Source organism: Falco cherrug, chromosome 8 (assembly GCF_023634085.1).
Source record: "Falco cherrug isolate bFalChe1 chromosome 8, bFalChe1.pri, whole genome shotgun sequence".
In the NCBI taxonomy this organism is placed as follows: domain Eukaryota; kingdom Metazoa; phylum Chordata; class Aves; order Falconiformes; family Falconidae; genus Falco; species Falco cherrug.
The window spans coordinates 41,153,359-41,171,576 of NC_073704.1; the positions used below are offsets into that span (position 1 = coordinate 41,153,359).

Sequence of the window (18,218 nt, forward strand, 5' to 3'; positions counted from 1 at the left end):
CTGTTGAGAAACAGACTTGAATACAGTGAGATATACGTAATTTCGTTCCTTTAACGATAACAAAACCCACTTGAAATTGGCAAGAGATGAAAACCTGCAGCTTCATATGTGGAGTTTTGCTTGAGTAAAGCGTTCTGTAACATTATGCTGGGATAAACCAGCATGATTCATCGCTGGAAAGACACTCCCAGCTGGAGCAGATAGAAATCACTCACTATTGACCCTTGTGAAGAGCGGATCAGCCCCTCGGAGCGGAAAAGCTGCTGGGAACAAGGTAACCCGGCAGGCAGGAGTGTTTGTATTTCATAGCTGAGTCGCGCTGGCAAGGCGCTCTGTCCGCTCGCCGCTGCGGAGGGCAGCAGCCGTGCCACGCTGCGACGGGATGTGATTCCTCTCCCCGGCTGCCTGCTAATTCCCCAGGCTTTTGAATTTATGTTTGATTGTCTGTAGATTTTTTTTTTTTTCCCCTGAAACAAAGCCGACTTGCGTAAGAGACTAGAATAACAGCATAGTTGTTTGATATGTATAGCTACACTTGGAAGAATCCAGCATCTAATTTTTTAATGAAGCACTGCAAGAAGCTGGAGCTCAGCACAAGCTGTGCCCAGCAAAGATCCTAATCTTCCTTTTCCAGCCGAGGAGAGCTGCAGCGGGCACACGCATCCCATGAGCCAGCGGCGTGGCTGCTGCTGGCTGTGGGAGGGGGGAGCCGGCAGCCCGCCACCCGGCCATGGGGACCGGGGGGCTGTAGCGGGCAGTGCCCGGGGGGGGCCGGGGCTGCCGCCTGCCAAATGGAAACCCCCTGAGCCACGGGCTGGCACGCACGTGCTCCACAGGTACGCATCTCTGTTCCGCAGAATCTCTGCTGTCTCGTCTTTTTCTCTGTTACAGGGGGAAAAAGTGATCTTGGTCTTAAGAGTCGCTTGGGTTGGCGAGTGCTTGGGCAAGCGTACCACCCGTGGTGCGCGGGGAGTGGCGTCACTCAACAAACTTCAGTTCATTCAACGATCAGTCGGATTATTTAAAAATCAATATAAGGATTATTGAAACTCAAGGGTGTGGATTATTGAAACTCAAGGTATGGATTATTTAAATTCAAGGTATAGATTAGGCAATCCGTTAAAAGAGCAGAACTGCACCCCGTATTTGTGAGAGGACTGGGGTGGGGGGCCAGTCCTGGCGATCCCCCCACCTACCCAACCCCTTACCCCCCAGGTCACCCTCTTACCGCAGTCAGCTACCTGGGGGGGACCGTGGCTGCGTGGGTGTTCGGTGGCCAGGACGGGGGACTGGGGTTCAGCCCATGGGGCTCAGCTCTGAGATGCTGGAACTCCAAAGCGGGTGTTTCCAGGGGGAAAAGGCACGTCTGGGTGCTCATTGGGGGAAGGTGGGGTGATGGAGCGGGCAAGGCGCAGTTCGGTGGCTGTTGGTCCTGCCCTGCTCCCCAGTGGGTTATTTGGATGTGACAGGAGACCGTGGGTGTGATTTTTCTTCTTACAATTTTTTTTTTTTGGAGAGCCTACTTATGAAAACATAGGTTTTTTACAAATTGTTTTCTTTCATAAATCAGCATAATTTCTTTTATATTTTGGAAACTTTGACTTGGTAGTAGATATCGACAGCTATAAAAACCTGCCCAAACCATGGGGCTACCTGCAGGAGTATCCGCTGTGTTCAACACGGTATGTTCTTAGGTGTGTGTTTATTGATTTTTATAGCAGCACAAGTCCAGGCTGTGCAGAGGGGCTGTGGTTTGTCTTTTTTGTCTACATGAGGTTCATTTTAAGGCCACGCCAGAGTACAGGGCTGATGGCTGTTGTGGATTGTGAGCTTCCAATGGGCAGAGCTGGCACACCATATCGATTCTCTCTCCCCCACCAAAAAAAATCGAAAAATTATGTTGCCTTAGAGAGCTTGTTCTGTGGAAATTAATAAATACCAAAGATCTCAGTGTGAGCTGGGTGGAGATCCCCAGTGTGGTCATTAACATACCTTTAGAGCTATCTTTGTTGCTTTTTTTTTTTGCTTTTATTGCTGTGGGAGCCCTGCTTTGCACAGAGATATGGCTATCTCGCTGCATCAGAGCTCAGGGCTGCTGCTGGACGGGGCTGTCAGGGGGTCGGGCAGGCTCCTGCATCCCCTCCAGCCCCGGCTGCGGAGCCCCAGGGGTTTCAGACCTGCCTGTTTGGTTTTCTGGCATGGAAATGTAACAGTGCCCTCCGCTGTGTAACCAGCGCTTGAAGAAGGATAGCTGAAATGAAAATGTAGGTGGTTTTGCTTTATTAAGCGGTGGGCTTGCAGGCTTCACGAGCTGCTAGAGAGGAGGTGCCAGGATGAGATTTCTTCACTAGATCCACACTCGCTTTGCAGTGGAACAAGGTAAAAATAAATCATGGGTCAGGCGCTCATGGGTGGGTGATCGCTGCAATAATAATAATAATAGTGATTTAGCTCATTAGTACTGCTCAGATAAAATGATTCCCAACACACAACCAGCTAGTTATGCAGACACCAAGGGCTGGCTTTCAATCAGGCTGGTCCCGGGGTCTGACCCTGCTGCCTCCTGTACGGCCCTGGGAGATGCCAGCGGGGAGGGAATTCGACCCTTTGAGTTTCCACTGGATTTCTTTTTTACGCTGGTGCTGACATAAAAATGTTTGAAAAGTCACCCTGGTTGTATTACAGTAGAAGACTTGTTCACTGTAAATCTAAAACTTGATTTATGCGTCAGCGATCCGCTTGTTTAATTATCTGGCGTTCGTGTGTCTGATCTTGAGTCTGATTTCCCCTAATTCTCTGGTGTAAAAGGTAAAGTATAAGTTACAATGTAGTTTGGAAATAGAATAAATTATTGTTTCAGTTTTTGCTCATGAGGAGGATCGGGGTTTCCCAGTGGAAGCCAAACTCTGACCCCCTTGGCTTGTCCAAGCTTCCCGCTACTGTTAGAAACTGGATCGATCGGCAAGTGTAGGGGTTTAAGGAGGACTGAAATGATTGCTGTATATCCTTCAAGACGGTTTTTAGCCATGTATGAGCCTGGCCACAGTAAGCTATAGCCCTCCTCGTATTTCCTGGCCCCCACATTGCATGTAGTGTCTCTCAAATCGATGCGATGGAATAGGAAGAAGAACTCACAGGGGTCAAATGATGCCACAGCTGAGCTTGGGCAATGGTGAATGCTGCAGAAGAGGTCGAAGCACGTATTGGTGCGGCTGATGGTTTGGTTTGATAAAGCTCAGTAAGACATATTTAGTTAAAATTAATTTGCCTTGAAAACGAACTGTTATTTTAATCCCACGGTGGGTGACGTGGTTCCTGGGTAAAATATGGCATATCCCGACTGCTGATAGGTATCTTCCTTTTGTAACAAGATATTTACTGAGTGAGAATAGCACGAAGTGGGCGGTGAGGTAGGAATGCTGGTACTTCTTTGGCACTCTGCATAGATTTTTATGTTAGACAATACCTCCTTGTGATATAACTGGTGAGGAAGGGCATGAGTACAAACATATCCCACGTTTATTTCATCTTTTTCTTGACTTATTTTGGATTCTGTGACTTCTTGGGGGAGGATGGTTAGTTTGACTGGCAAGACTACCTGCTTGTTGGAAAGCCGCCTTTCTCTTACAAAAAAGCGACTAATTCCTCATAGTTTTCCTTGTTGCCAAGTATTACAATAGCTGTAGGAGACCTTAGATGCCCATTTTACCCCGGTGAATTTACTGTGTTCTTTGTTGTGCGGTGTGACCTACTCAGAGAGGAGCATAGTTCTTATCCCTCAGTTGCCATATGTTCGCAGCAATAATCGTTGTTTTCTGTAAGCGCCAGTATTTGGTCTGGTGTGCGTACGCTGTGCTTCATTGTCTCTGATATAGTTTGTATAAAGCTGCTGTGGAAATTGAGAGGGTTTTACAGTGGAAATTTATGTATGTAGGTGGTACTGCTTGGTCACGGACCTTATATAGTTGTTAAATATTTTTGACATTTGTATACCGAATAAAATAACAGTTTATCACTTGGCAGGTGATAAAAAGGGAAAAGTTTTCTCTAAATGTTGCTGCCATTTGTACGCTGCAGGGCTTTGCGTCTACGTGCTCCTCAGCTCAGACCCTTCGCCAGCGCCGCAGGGCGCGATCCCGTCCCAGTCCACAATATTGCCATTTATTTGGCTCGCAGCAGTGCCAAGGCAGGGTGGTAGGACTGGGTCTCTCTCAGAAGGGATGCTACAGATGCACACGGGAGGAGCGGCCCTTCGTGCCAGGACTTCGCTTTGCTGTAATACTCAGAAAATCCTTTGTGGAAACCTTGAAGTTAAATATTGGGATGTATTCGGGATGAGGACATAAAATATCCTGCGTGTGGCTCCGTTGGCATGTATTTCCAAGTAAGCTGTTGCGGGGGCTCGCCTTGCTGCCTTGCCTGGCTTTACATAAACAGCTAAATATGATGTATAAACTGCTAAATATGATAGGAAGGGGTGGGAGGAATGGAGTCAATTATAGCTAAAAGTTTTACTGTGTCCTTTTTCCTTTTACATGTCCATATAGTATATAAAATCCCTTGTGCATTCTTTTTAAATTTGGAGGGGGGGTGGAGGGGTGTATATGACCTTTCATTCGCTTCCTATACAACCACCTTTCCTTTAATAGAAATACATAAATTACTGTCATCGAATTCTACCTGCAATTACTTTGTATCAGTCAACCTACTGCTTTTGTATGTATCTGCTTTTATCTCATTAGCTGTTGTACAGACGAATTATGACTTGTAGGTAGCTGGCTGACTAGCTGTCGGGTGATTCCTTTGTATACTGGTGGTATTTGGCCGGCAAAACGTTAATGTTGTGAGTATTTCAGCACTAGGCAGCTTACAAAATTGCTGGGGTTTGTATCCATAAGGGTGTTTCTGTACTAAGGGATGTGTTGTGTAAAAGAAGAAAAGCATGTAAACAGATTTACAGACCAAATCATTGGGATTCAGAAACTGGTTTATAGTGCAGTGAATAAAATGGTTCTGGAAAACTGGAAGTCATGCAAGCTGAAGGCTTGAGCACTCATAACCTTGCCTAATTTTGAGCTTATTAGATATGGCTGTGAAGTGCCCAAGGGCAATTTAAAAAATCCTAAAACCAAACCAAACCAAAAAACACCCCCCCCCCCCCAAAAAAAAAACCCCAAAACCAACAAAAAAACTTTTCACGGGAACTTATATGAACTGGCACTGTGTTACTGTTTGATTATTATTAATAATTTTAAATTCCCCCCTCTCCCTTAATAATTGGAAATAGCTAACTCCAGTCCCCGTTCCCTTTTGCTGTTCTCATTCCTTTATTCATGACAAGATTTTCAAATGGAATCATTTCGCAATGCTGGTCCGTGCTGTTTTCCAGCACTCGTGCTGGAGCGCAGGCGGGGCGGTCGCAGCCTGTTGTCCTTTCATGCCCTGATATTCACATTGCTGTTACAGAAATCAGGGGGTTTGGCTGGGTGGTGCAGGGGGGGTCTGACAGGCTGGTTTCTGGAGCTTAGTCAGCTGCAGGATGTTTGTTTTTTTTTTTAAGTAAATAACGTGTGTCTACAGTTGTGCTTTGGAGGAGGAGGTAAAGGTATGCCATAAGGGTTTTGGCCACCTGAAAATAAGGTTGGTAGGAAGGAGAAGGAAAATCAAGCTGAAATATTCTTTCACTTAAACCACTGGATTTCTGTTTGCCAGCTCCAAGCTTTCTTGTGCAGTTTCATTTGTTTCCTGTTTCATATTAACATGTGTAATTCTTTTTTTTTTTTTTTGAAGTAAATGAAGTACATTAAGTTAGGTTACTTTTTCAGATGTTATTTTTAAACAATCGAATGAAAACTAATTTGGGTGACTGTGTGTATAACCAGTTTCCCAAAATAGCGCTGACGTGAGTTGGAAACAATAGCTCTTGTCTCCAGAATAATGGAAGTCCTTGATAAAATTTTAGCATCTTAAGATAACGCTCTGTGCATCTGTTGCTAAAGTCATATGTTCTCGTGGGCTTCCACCAACCAAAATCCCAAGGGGCAGCAGTGTAATTTCAGTATCCCAAACAAACCTGAACCTTTTCAAGCCGGCGCGCTCATTTCTGGTGAGTGCATGCGCTTTATGTGAATGCAGTAAGCAGAAAATATCCGATCGGGTGGCCACTGAGATGTTGTGATAAGTTTAACTCTGTTTCTCATGCGTGTTGTCAGGGACGATGCATGTGATGCTCATGTTTGTTTTGGAAAGGCTTCCTGAAATTACAGCGATGCTCACTTCGAGTCGATCGGTGAAGTGCGTTTAGGCGAGATAATGCGTTTGATAGTTTTGATGTGCACGTGCGGTTATTTAGACTTGATTCGTATATGTTGGATAAATACTCGTCTCATGATATTTGCTTGAGTGTTGCCGCATAAGGTTTATGGCATTTCTGTAGGTCTAAATGATGTGAAATAAAACAGACCATTTGAATTTTCTGAAACAAGGCAAACTTTCAGATAAAGGTAGTTTTGACATGAGCATTAGTGGGTTTTCATGACCAATTCTGTTAATGTGGTATTCTGTATGTTTAAATAGTTACTGGATTTTATATTATTTTCCCATATTTTGTTTTCATATTTTTGTCTTAGTGAGAGTCTAAAGCTTAACCAGTATAGGGCTGGATTTCCTAGAAATCCCTACTGGTTTCAGAGTGCTCTTTCCAGACAAACATTTGGGGCTAAACTGCCGAGGAAGCAGATGCCAGTCTGCAGATACCACCGGTTAATATCTCTTGAGATGTGTTTATTCTCTTAAGGAGCTTCCAGTCCCCAGCGAGGCTTCTTGCCGGTGAGATCAGAGGGGCTGGCGAGGGTGCTGGCCGGCGTCTTGGGTCACCGTGTCGAGCGGCGCTGGAGGAGCGGGTCAGCATAGGGTAGGGATACGTCTTTCAAAGCCAACTGTAAATATTGAACTTGAACCCGGTGTCGCTGTGGTAACGGCTGTGACTTTGGGTAGGTTTATACAGCTTCCAAACGAGCTCATTTTGTGGGTAGGAACTGTGGTGCTTCAGAGCATCCAAGGGAATCAGCGATAACAAGTAGTTTGGGGGGAGTGAAAACTTCATGGATACCCCCCAGGACAAGAAAAGACTAAGTGTCCTTGCCCTCCTTGTTTTACCTCCCATCTCTGCTGCTGCTGTGTGTGTGTGCATGCATATATATGTGTGTGTGTACATCTGTCTATCTTAAAAAATATATATATATATATTTCTTAGATGGTCTTCAAGGATTGAAAAGATTTTGCAGTTGTTTTATCAGCATCAGGCAAGCTGCTAAGTATGAATTTCATTGCTATGAAGTTGTTTTCAGCAGGAGTTTAGCTTGCATCTACCAAACTGTATGCTGCTTCAACATACAATAGACTACAGAGCTTTTTGTGTGCTTTTAAAAGGTTTTAAAAATTCATATCATAGTTAGTCTTTCCCCAGATAAAAGAGGTTTTAAGCAGCTTCTCCCTCAGTATACCTTGGTTCTAGATCTGATACTCAAATGGCAAAAGGGAAAAAGACTTTCTCATTGGGTTTTGTTCTCCTGGGTCTTTTTCTGTGGCACTGATTTATTAAGCAAACTTCAGCTGAGGCAGCCAAGAGCACTGTTAAACAAGTGAGTGTTTACCTGCTTAAGAAAGGTAGAATTTTTTTATATACTGAAATATTTTATCTGGGAATAACATGTGGTTTCGTTTGGTTTGGTGTCCAGACAACAAGCTTCTGGCTTTCTGGAACTGATGAAATAAAAATCTTTGAACATGACCCAGTCTGACAGCAAACCGGGCAGCAACGTGCCTTGCACCAGGGACCCCGTGAGCCCCACGGCTCAGGAAGCCTGCTTCCTTACATCTCTGTGCCTTATGCTGGTTTGTGGCTTGTAATTAAATTCTTTTTCCATTATCAGGGCACCTGAAAGTTTTCTCTCTTTCTTTCTCTGTTTGGTTCGGTTGTTTTCTTTCTTGTTTTGGGGGTGGTGGTGGTGTTTTGGGTTGGGGTTTTTGTGCCTAATCAGCTACTAATGCAAGCTGCAGTGTTTCCTTAACTGAGGCACTCGGAGGATGTCCTCAGTGTGCGTTTGATAATGTCGCAGCCCTTACCTTCATGCCCAGCCCGTCCAGATACCACTGATGGCTCTGAGCATTGCTACATATGGGAGTAGGAGCAGAAAGGTGCATAATGACACACACTCTGATACGACAGCAAAATCCTCCTTTCCCTAGTAAATCATGCGGAAGATGGGATCAGAAGAAGGATGAAAAAGGGAGAAAGAAGTAATAACAGGTTGCTTTTTTGCCTTCTCTAGTGAAAGGGTTTAGAAACGCTGGGATGACCATTGCATGACCTGGTGCACTGACTGGTGGTGCAATTTGAGGTGGGAAATTCTTGCATATGGACCTGAGCATTGTTTCCCTCACCTTGAGAGTCTGGTGCCATTAAAACTTTTTAGTGCCTCTAATAATAGAAAAATACTTATTTCCTAGCTGGCTCTTAAATGCCTTTTAGTGGATTAGTTTGAATCACATCAACTAAGAGCTTGATAATCTGCCAGCCGCTAGAGTTGGGCCAAAGCTTCATAAATTAATGAGCTCAAGGTGATTAGTACAGGTCTTGGTGCTTTGGACCATGCACCAAACTGTTGCCGCGCAAGGTGTGTACCACAGTACGTCTGTCACTTTTTTTCCCTTTTAATTCTTACGCTGTGAGGGTGTTTGCCTGGCTTGGCAGTCAAAGTAAACACGGAGGGCTCTGTCTGATGCTAGTGAATGAAAATTATATTGAGGTTCCAAAAAGTAGGAACAACATTATAACCACTGCTTTATTAGAGATGCTTATTGCTGCGGTAGTTCTGACTCCAGTCTTGACTCAAGGCCGTCAAGTGTTCAGAAGGCTTCTACCTGGTATCCATTCACAGGACCTGTTATGGGAAGAACTTTTAAAGTCTTGCAGCAACACTTCTGTGTTGCTTTTGTGAATGGAAAAATGTCTCCGTACAGATGTGTGGGTGCACCTATCGCATAGAGCTGTGGAAGCTACACAGAGCTTCTGTGGACACCAGAGCATCTTGCTGATGAGCTGTTCACTGCTAGTGAGTCACGGAGAGGAGCTGACCTGTTGCCGTTTCCCAACAGGGTGTGTTCTGGTGATGTCTTTAGCACACACATTATCTGTAGAATTTTTTAAAAATATAGCAACTTTCAGTAAAATGTAGCTTCCTTAGTAGGCAGGAAAGGCCCTTGTATTTCATAAGCTGTCAGACGGCTTCAGATGTTGGAAAAACAATGTGCACTGGCTCTCCAAATTCACTCTGGTATTTGTGGTCCAATAACAGTTTGATGGGTTATCAATGGAGAATCACTTTTCCAAGGCTGATCCCGTACCTGCTAGCTCACATCCAGCATCTTCAGGAACAGAGTGCACCTTCAAGCCATTTGGTTGAGTTTTGTCCCGTTTAGTTTAGAATACTTGATAGCTGTGTTCATTGATGCCAGCCTTTGTCTTCACTCTGTTTTTCTCTCTGATCAGCATTCATACTGTATAACTGTGTTTTTCCAATCCTCTTTTTTCATGGATGTCTGAAAACGGTTTAAATTTGTTGGATATCATAAGCTTTCTTGAAGGAGGATTATTTTCAAGGTGATTTGTCTTGAAATGATTGCGTATGCTTTCAGTAGCTGTCAACAGCATCTGGCAGGGCTGGACCACCAGTTAGCAGCCTTAGATCTGTCTGAGCACCATTCATTTGTTGGATTTTTTGCATTATTCTCCAGAATTTCAAGTAGGACTTCAGTATCTGCTTGTTCTTTTCAAATCCAAAATACCTGCAGATCTGTGTCCGTTAACTTGGTATTCCTCAGGGCACCATGTCTCACAGCAGTTCCACTATAACTGGTTCATTATTCAGGAGTGAGGTGGTAACTGTGGTCTCTGGTGGGGCACTAAGTCTCCTTGTAGCTCCAGGAGGTGCAAGGATCTTTATTTTGTTGGTCCTTGGTTGCCCAGCTCCTGGGGTTCAGGTCCATCTTGTTGGACTTGTTGAACATGGGACATATTTGCGGTCTGTGCACGCAGCATCTGCCTCGCACTGTCGGGTGGCTGGAATAGCAGCTCGGTGCCACTGGAGCGAGGCATGGCTTAGTGGTGGGCTGGGCAGTGCTGGGTTAATGGTTGGACTTCATGGTCTTAAAGGTCTTTTCCAACCTAAATGATTCTATGAAGTATTGGAAAAGTCATGGCTCATGGACAGAACTTGCAAGACACAAGACTTGAGTGTACAATACCACACTTTCTGTGTCATCTGAAATGTTTTGGTCCTCTGATGCTTAAAATTAAGCACCGAGATTGCTTAAAGAAAGCATCACCATCACCAGATCTTCGGCTGTCATTTGCTGCTGGTGGTGAGACTAGTGCATGCTGTGTGAGATAAACCTGCGCAGCCCAGTCCTTCATGGGTGGCATCCTCCGTGGCTGATGCTGGGGGACAGCTGGGGGATGGCAGAGTGTGTTTGTGCAGGTAACGTGCTGTTCAAGCTAAGCAGCCATTTGCCTTGGTGTGAGTGGTAGCATCTGCTTTGCAGATTCTCTCCAAATCTGACCCATAATCATACTCCTGACTTCATTGTGGTCAAAACTCCCCACTGTCTACAGCTGTCAGGACCAGTTGGCAGTGGTGTTAAATTAAGATCCAAGTGTTTTCTCAGAATTCCAAAGAGTAACTCTTCTGTCTCCAGCCGGGGTTTGAGGTTGTGTGTTCCACCCTGCGCTGTGCTCCGCATTTAGGAAAGGAGCGGCTGGGGAGGAAGGTCCCGCGGCGGGCAGGGCTGAGCCGCTGCTTTGCCGCCTGCTGCTGTGGGAACTCCCTCTGCATCTGTCCGCACCGACTTCAATGCAGCCACCTCACACAAGAGCCCACGCTGAATTTCTGTTCTGTGCACGCAGGAGCTGATAGTGCGATAAGATGGTAACTGTGCCTTGAGTTGGATGTATATATTTCTATTAACCCTGAGGGCAGTGTTGTAAAAGTGTTCTTTTGTTTCCAGTTGAGCACAGGAAGCTCATTTTGGCTGCGTTTAATATCGCTGCTCAAACTGGTGGGGAATCAGAAATTCAGTTACATGACATCGTGTCTCTGGCACAGCAGCATGGCTTGGAGCTTCTCAGAAACCAGCCCCCCCTGATCATAAATCAAAACCTGAAATAGCTGTGCAAGCCTGTCATAACAACAGGAGGCTGTATGGCACATTTTTTATTTCTTCTCTTCCGCTTCAAGAAGAAAGAAAAAATGTCCCAGCTCCTACAGCGATCCGGATACAGGTGTATAGGCAGGGGCAGGGTTACGGGTGAAGTTGTGGGTTCTGTGTTCTGGGAGTGGGTGCCTGCCCTGCCCCTCTCTGTGCTGTTGGGGATGAAAATTCACCTGATGTCCCAGCGCAGGCCATGCTCAGCTGGGGCTGCCGATTTACAGCAGAACCGGCATTGTGAGGATTGCACGTGTTCCCAGTGACTCTAAAAAACATCACAAACGTGTGCTGGCAGTTAAGACCATATGGTGGTTTAGCTTGCAAGAGTTGTAGCTACTTGGTTTCTGCTGTAAAGTTGATTTTTTCAGCCGAAAGGATATAAAACAAAGACTTAAACCACTGATTATTTTGTTTTCTCAGCTGAATAATTTTCGTGGCTAGAGTGTGCAAAGTCTTAGGGTTTCTAGTAGGCAAGTCTGGGAGAAACGAATCACTTGTGGAGGGGTGAGACCTTTCCTGCTTTCCTGTTAGTTTTATTGCACAGGGGAGAAGGCATGGATGTGCACAGAGAGTAAACGTAAAAGCAAACTCTGCAAACTGCTATCCAGTATTTTTTTCTTTATTTCTCTAACATTTGTATTTGAGCAACGCTTCCCCCCCAGCAGGAGTGTACATGGAGCAATAGGTGTCAGCTTGTTCTGCAGGAGCCAGGGCTGGTGCCTGTGCCTTCCTTGGAAACAAAGCTGTAGCAGAAAGAGCAGACACCTGATCAGACATGGAAACCTGTTTTCTAATTAATTCCTGGTGCTTCTCACGCTGCTGTATAACTTTATAAGGAGTTCAGAGAGATACTGTTCCCCTGGTTTGGGAGGCTGGGTTACTGCACGCCTTATCCTGCCACATCTCAGCAGGCCTAGATTTCTTCGGTTACCGTCCCTTCTCTGCAGAAAGGTATGTTTTTTAAAAGCACTTGTTGTATTGTGAGGGGTTTCTTTATGCTGCAGATGAGGGACGTGGCTAATGGTGGGCGAGAGCGGGATGGTTTCCCAGTGGCAAGCGCAATAGCAGGAGGTGCCACGGCAACCCTTCTTCAGCCCCAGCGCTTGGGTGAGTTGGGGTGCAAGCAACATATTTTCATTGTGCGCTTGTAACTGTGGTGCTCGGAGCTGTGGCTGCAACTGGGAGCTTATGTGTAACGCTGCCGTGGGTGTAGGAGGTGCCGGGTCCGGGTGGGTGCTGCAGCTTTCCTCCAGAGCATGGCCATGCTGCCGCTGGTCTTTGCTCAGCCTCTGCAGGACGATGCTTGCCCTTGCCAGGCAGTGTCCCAGCAGCCCTATGGAGCCAGTATTTGAAGTCAATGGAAGGTTTTCTGCTGACCCAAATGCCAATGTGCTGAGCCCCAGAATGCCAGAGGAAATAGAGCAGGTAAAGTGTCTTCTCCTGGGAATTTCTGGTTTCCAACACGTTTTTGGAGTTAGCAAGGCTTTACACCTAAATATGGAAGCAAACCCTGAAGATTTCCACTGAGATGAGTGTTGAGGGTGTAACCACTGAGATAACTGCATGGTTTTGAGCTTGTGTACTGCTGCAAGTGATGGCTGTGTGCAAGTGCAGGGCTGGAGCAGGAGCTGTGCAGGCACATGGCTGCCCATGCCGTGAGCATCCTTGCATGGCGCAGTCTTGTCTGCCATCCGCTCGCATGGCTCTGCCAGATGATGGCCGAGCATGATGCTGGGGTGAAGGAGGGCCATGCACCACCAACTGTGGGTGCTTTGTGTGGGGCCACCCCTTCTCAGCCTTCTCTTGGCCCACTTCATCTGCAGGGGCAGGTGTAGCTCCCGTGTATTAGGGAGTGCAGAATCCACGGGCAGAGCTGTCTGTTGACATAACAGCACATGGATATGTATATACCTTGACCAATATGTGTCATATAAGCTTAAAGGGAGTTTACTTACTGCATAGGTACTGACCATTTATTGAAAGTTTAGAAACATGTGAGAGAGGCTGCTGTATTTACATCTCTAGATAAGCAGCATGTTTCATTTAGCCCAGAGCTCTTAACCCCGCTGGTGGGACTTTAGGGAGAATAATTACTGGAAATAGGATCTACCAGTCAAGGAGTCATGGATAATGAACTGCTTCTCATAGCAAAAACAAAAAAAGAATCAGAAAAGGGTTTGGGTTGGAAGGGACCTTAAAGCCCCCCCAGTTCCCACCCCTGCCCCGGGTAGGGACCCCCCCCCCCAGCCCAGGCTGCTCCCAGCCCCATCCAGCCTGGCCTGGAGCACTGCCAGGGATGGAAACAAATATGAAAGGGAAGCAGGGGCTGAATGATTCTTCAAAAATTATATGAAAGGGTTGAAATTACTAAAGGGGAAGGTTCTCTGGTTGGGAGGTGGCAGATGTTGGGCCGAATGTGCAGCTGATGGTGAGCCTCACTGGCTTGGCACTGCTTTTTCTAGCTCCTGTGCCCCCTGCCCAAGATTCTAACAAATAATCATTGCAACCAGAAACGACACGTGAGCACGTACTAGCACCATGCCTATATTTCTGAGTATGACCAGAGTTGACTTCAGTCATGAGCTGGGTGAACATGGTCAGTGCCTGGAGCTTGCAGAAAGGTTCCCAGTTCTGTAATTTCCCTGCAGTGCTGCAGAAGCTGGGGGCTCTTCCCTGGACATAATTGATTTCCATTCCACACTTCCCAGTGTGGAATTCTATCAGATAATCTTGCTGCCTATTTATAGTACTGGTTTGCTCCGTAATAATGTCCCATTGTTTAAGGTTCTGTTTTTAATGTCTTTCTTGCATTGATACTTCAGGATATTTACAGCTAGTGCACGTTTGACTTAAAAAGGGAACAGAAATGCTATTTATCTTTAGATAGAACCCAACATGGCTTTAAGCACGTAGATGGTTTTGTAGCCAGTGACTTGTGACATAATTAGACATTATGGAAGTTAAATCAGTCCTTCAGTGTCAAAATGTGTATCTTTTGGTGAGTGTGGTGGGGACGATCATAGATGTTGTTGAGTAAACTATGTTTTATCTATAATATTCTTAGAAGGGCCATCATTCCCTATAAAAAAAAACGTGGCCTGATTTAATTTTTTGTGAGGTTTTAATTACACATAAAAGATAAAATAACTAAAATAGTGCCATAGAAAGCAATTTGGAACGCTTCTTATCAGACATGTTCTCATGTATTCTTCAGACCACTAAGATTTTTGATTTTTCAGCCCATTTGTTGATTAGCCTCCCTGTTGGCTTTACGGAGTAAACTTCTATCATACATGAGTCTAGGCTGATTTAATTTTTTTTTTTTCAGGTTTTCTGTGATCTGTAAAAACTTTCAGATAAGCAGTTCTTTCTAGTGCTTGCCATAGTGTTCAGTTTATGGAGTTGGTTGTTTTCCTCTGTCTTTTCAAATCACGGTGTGGGCTGGGTTTGCTGGCCTGGCTGTGCTATCAGCTGTATGTCTTGCACAGCAGTACTGGCGGTGCTGAGCCATGGGCGATGCTTTGCTAATGCAAAGGAGCCTTCAGCTTGTTGGACGTGGTTTCTCAGTGCTTAGGGAGGTCTTTGCTAGCAAAGATGTAAAATGGTGTTGGCCTAATGCTTCAGTTGGAAAGCAAAACTGTACAAAGTTTCAGTTCAAATGTTTGAAAGAAAATGGTTTTATTTTGGCTTAAATATTCCTTTGTATTTGTTGTGATAAAAATCTAGCAATGTTGTGGCTTTGGCTGGGGAGTGTCTTTGCTAGCAGCCCATTTTCTCCCAAGGCCAGAGGAAGAGATGTCCTCTCAGGCTCATTATTTATGGGGGTAGATGCTCACTGTCAGCACTGGAAGTAATTGTCAGAAAAGTTCAATTTTAGAGAAATTAGCAGATGAAGAGCAATATATTTTCAAGTCAGATCAACATTTCACTGATCAGATATGGATTCCTCAACAAGTTGGGGGTAGGACCGAGAGTGGAGATCAGGTCTAATGAAAACCAGTAAATCATGGTCTTCCAGCATTGAAAATGTCAGCAGTGACATAATGAAAGCTATATATCGTGGCCTGTGGAATGCCAGATGATTCATGTGTGAAAATTAAGCAACTGGTTAAATCGGGGGGGGGGGGGGGGCACATTTTGAAAACTACATCTGCTTTTAGCATGTTCTGTAGGTGAGCGTTTCAGGCAGATGAGTTGGAGCATGATTTTGAGGTATTCTTCAGCTATTCTGGAGATAACATCTCTTAGCTGGCAGACACTTGAATTACTGATGATACTCCATAAACACTCTGTACCTTGGGAAAGTGGACTTTCTAATGCCAAGATGATGAGGCATTTGGATCTAGCAACAGGCACAGCAGATTAAGAGATAAACAAAGGAGCAGAGGAGTCTGCAGTGAAGCTTGATCTCCGGGAGGTGAGAGGTTTGATGGAGCAGACGGAAGATGGAGCAGGAGGAGGTCCACCTTAGCTCCCAATTACTGATATGGAATGCATTATTTAATATTGTATATAATATTTGCCATCTGGTGAGCTAATGATATGAAAGCATCTCAACGGGACGAAATGGACAGCGGTGGAGATGACAGTGCATAGAAGGGTGGTGGGTAGAAGGTGTTAACAAAGGTGTTAGGGCAGATGCACGAGACATCAGAGTGGGGGGCTGGTTACAGCTGAAGGCAAAGAGGGATGAGGATGCCAAAAAACCCTGCAGAGGTTGCCTGGCTGCCCCACATAGGAGCCTGCCCCAGCTAGGTTTATCAGAGGCACAAGACCGAAGGGTGACAACTGTGATGCAGAGATGTTCCAAGATGGAGGGGGAAATTATTTTTTGAAGTTCAAAGCTTAACCAATGCCAAGTAGGGGTTATGTTTCAATTAGCATGCCAGAGATTGGTAAAGTTGCCAAGCAGTACATACTGACCTGGTGTGACCAGCTGTAAGGTGGTTGGTGGAGATGCGCGCTCAGGTGCACGCCAGTGAAGCAAGTCAAGGAGACCTGTACTGGTTCGTACAGGTGTGACTCCATGCAGATGGGCAGGAGAGCAGACCCGTTAGCTTCAATGTTTTCCTCGTTTTCTTACGGGGTGAAGTGTAAAGAGATGTGGTAAAATTGTTCAAGGAATTTGGTTTTCTTTCCATCTTGGGCAATGCAATCTCTTCATGACTCAGCTCCTGTTCCCTTTTCTCTGCTGATCTCAGGCAAAGTCTAGCCCTTTGTCCTGGCTTACAGGCTCTTGCCTTCGTGTGCTTCACTCTCCTGTTCTTGTTTGTTTTGTTTTTATTACCAGAACCAGAGTTTGCCCGGTGCTCCCATGGCTCCCAGGATCTAGCCCACAGAGCCTTCCTGTAAGGTCCCCAGTGGTCTCCCTGCCCCCCTTCCTCCTTAGCCCTTTTTTAGGTGGCAGTATTCATGTAGGCATTATTTCTGCCATGAGACGAAACAAATGTATGAATATAAGTTTTTTATTTCGGGAAAATATCAGGTAGCTGGGCTTCATCATTTCTGGGAGGTTCACTTTTTCTGTCCTTGTGCGCTGTTGTTGTTTGAAGTTAACCGTGAATCGACATGGTAAATAACCAATGAGCTCCAGGTAATTCTTTCTGGTGGGTTAAAGTAACGATTGCAAGAAAAAAAAAAAAAGACGACAACTGCAAAACACAACAAAAAACCCCAAACCAGCAGCAAAACCAAAAAAAATATTTTCTGCTTACAAATGAATAGGGCTGGTTTAGCAAAAAATCCCAGAGGATGCGCACCTGGTTTTGTGCTTCCAGTGATTCTAGTGCGACAGCGTTTACCTCTCTGTGCAGTATCTTGATTTACTGTTATTAAAAAAAGAACAAATATTTGCATTAGTTTGATGACGTGTTAGCAGACAATTAATGGTCATGGGAATGGTTTCCTGTTTAGATCTGTTATAGAACATCAGTATTTTTAATGAGAATATTGTGTTATGCCCATACCCTTGCTTTTATGTGATTTGTACGCAGTAAAATGGAGGAATGATTGACAGTAATTAACTATAAGTGAAATGTGGGGAGGGTGCAGATCTTGTACGAAAATCAAATGAAAAATTAAATGCACTGGTACAAGGGGGAGTGAATATGTCTTTGCTTTACTCTTGGAGTTTTCATTTTACACATAATTCACTTTCTAATCAGTTGCCCCCAAACAGCGAAGTGGTTTGGAACACTTCAGCTTCAGAAAGATGAATTAAAACTCATGTTAATCAGCTATTCAGTGAACAGCGTGTACAGACTGCATTGCTCTGGCAGGCTTGGCTTGAGTCGGGTTGCAGGGCGAGCATTTTGTCCATCTGTAAGTTGTAATTATCATTACATTGCGTTAACAAGATGGGGTGGCTATTGCAGGGAAGCTTTCTGTACAAGCAACAGGTAAAGAACTTCCCGTAGGAAGGCGCGTATATGCTGCTGCTCGGCTTCGCAGGCCATGTATGCGTGTATAAGTACCAGGGAGCACCCCAAGGTCTCCATCCCATAAACCTACTGATACCCATTGGTGCGGTGCTGGAAGCTTGAAAAGCTCACGGGAGTGGTGACTAAAATGAGGATGGCATTTTATAGCTTCCCATCGTGGTGGAGATGATAATTTTTATTTTAATAGGTGCTTTTTTTTTTTTTTCCCCACAGACAAGTTACAAAAAATAAAGGAATTAAATGGCTTTTTCTGGGAGGACAAGTGCTGAATTATTAATTGGCCATTGAATTGAAATAACACTTGAAAGTCTTATGAAGCAGAGGGAGTATTGTTTGTTTTGGGTTATGCTGGGTTTTGTTTTTCTGGAAAAGCTATTGAAAATGTGAATGAATTAATGATGCTAGTGTTTGTTTACTCATGGATTAACTAGACAGCTGAAAGAACACTGGTCAGTTCCAATTTGGGTTTCTTTTGCATTACTTTAATGATATCTAGCTTTTCTAATGTTC

General features: G+C 44.9%; 1 protein-coding gene across 4 annotated transcripts in view; it reads left to right on the top strand.

The window, feature by feature from the left end:
- Positions 1-752: 752 nt before the first annotated feature.
- The window catches only part of LYPD6 (LY6/PLAUR domain containing 6), a 38,152-nt gene continuing 20,686 nt past the window's right edge, over positions 753-18,218 (top strand). The window contains exon 1 of one of the 4 annotated variants that reach the window (XM_027814654.2): positions 753-836. The gene's annotated coding sequence lies outside the window, so the exon portion shown is untranslated. Of the gene's footprint in view, positions 837-876; positions 1,079-4,212; positions 4,385-5,998; positions 6,107-18,218 lie in introns of those variants that run through there. The other 3 variants (XM_055718086.1, XM_027814650.2, XM_005433194.3) reach the window with 3 other exon arrangements.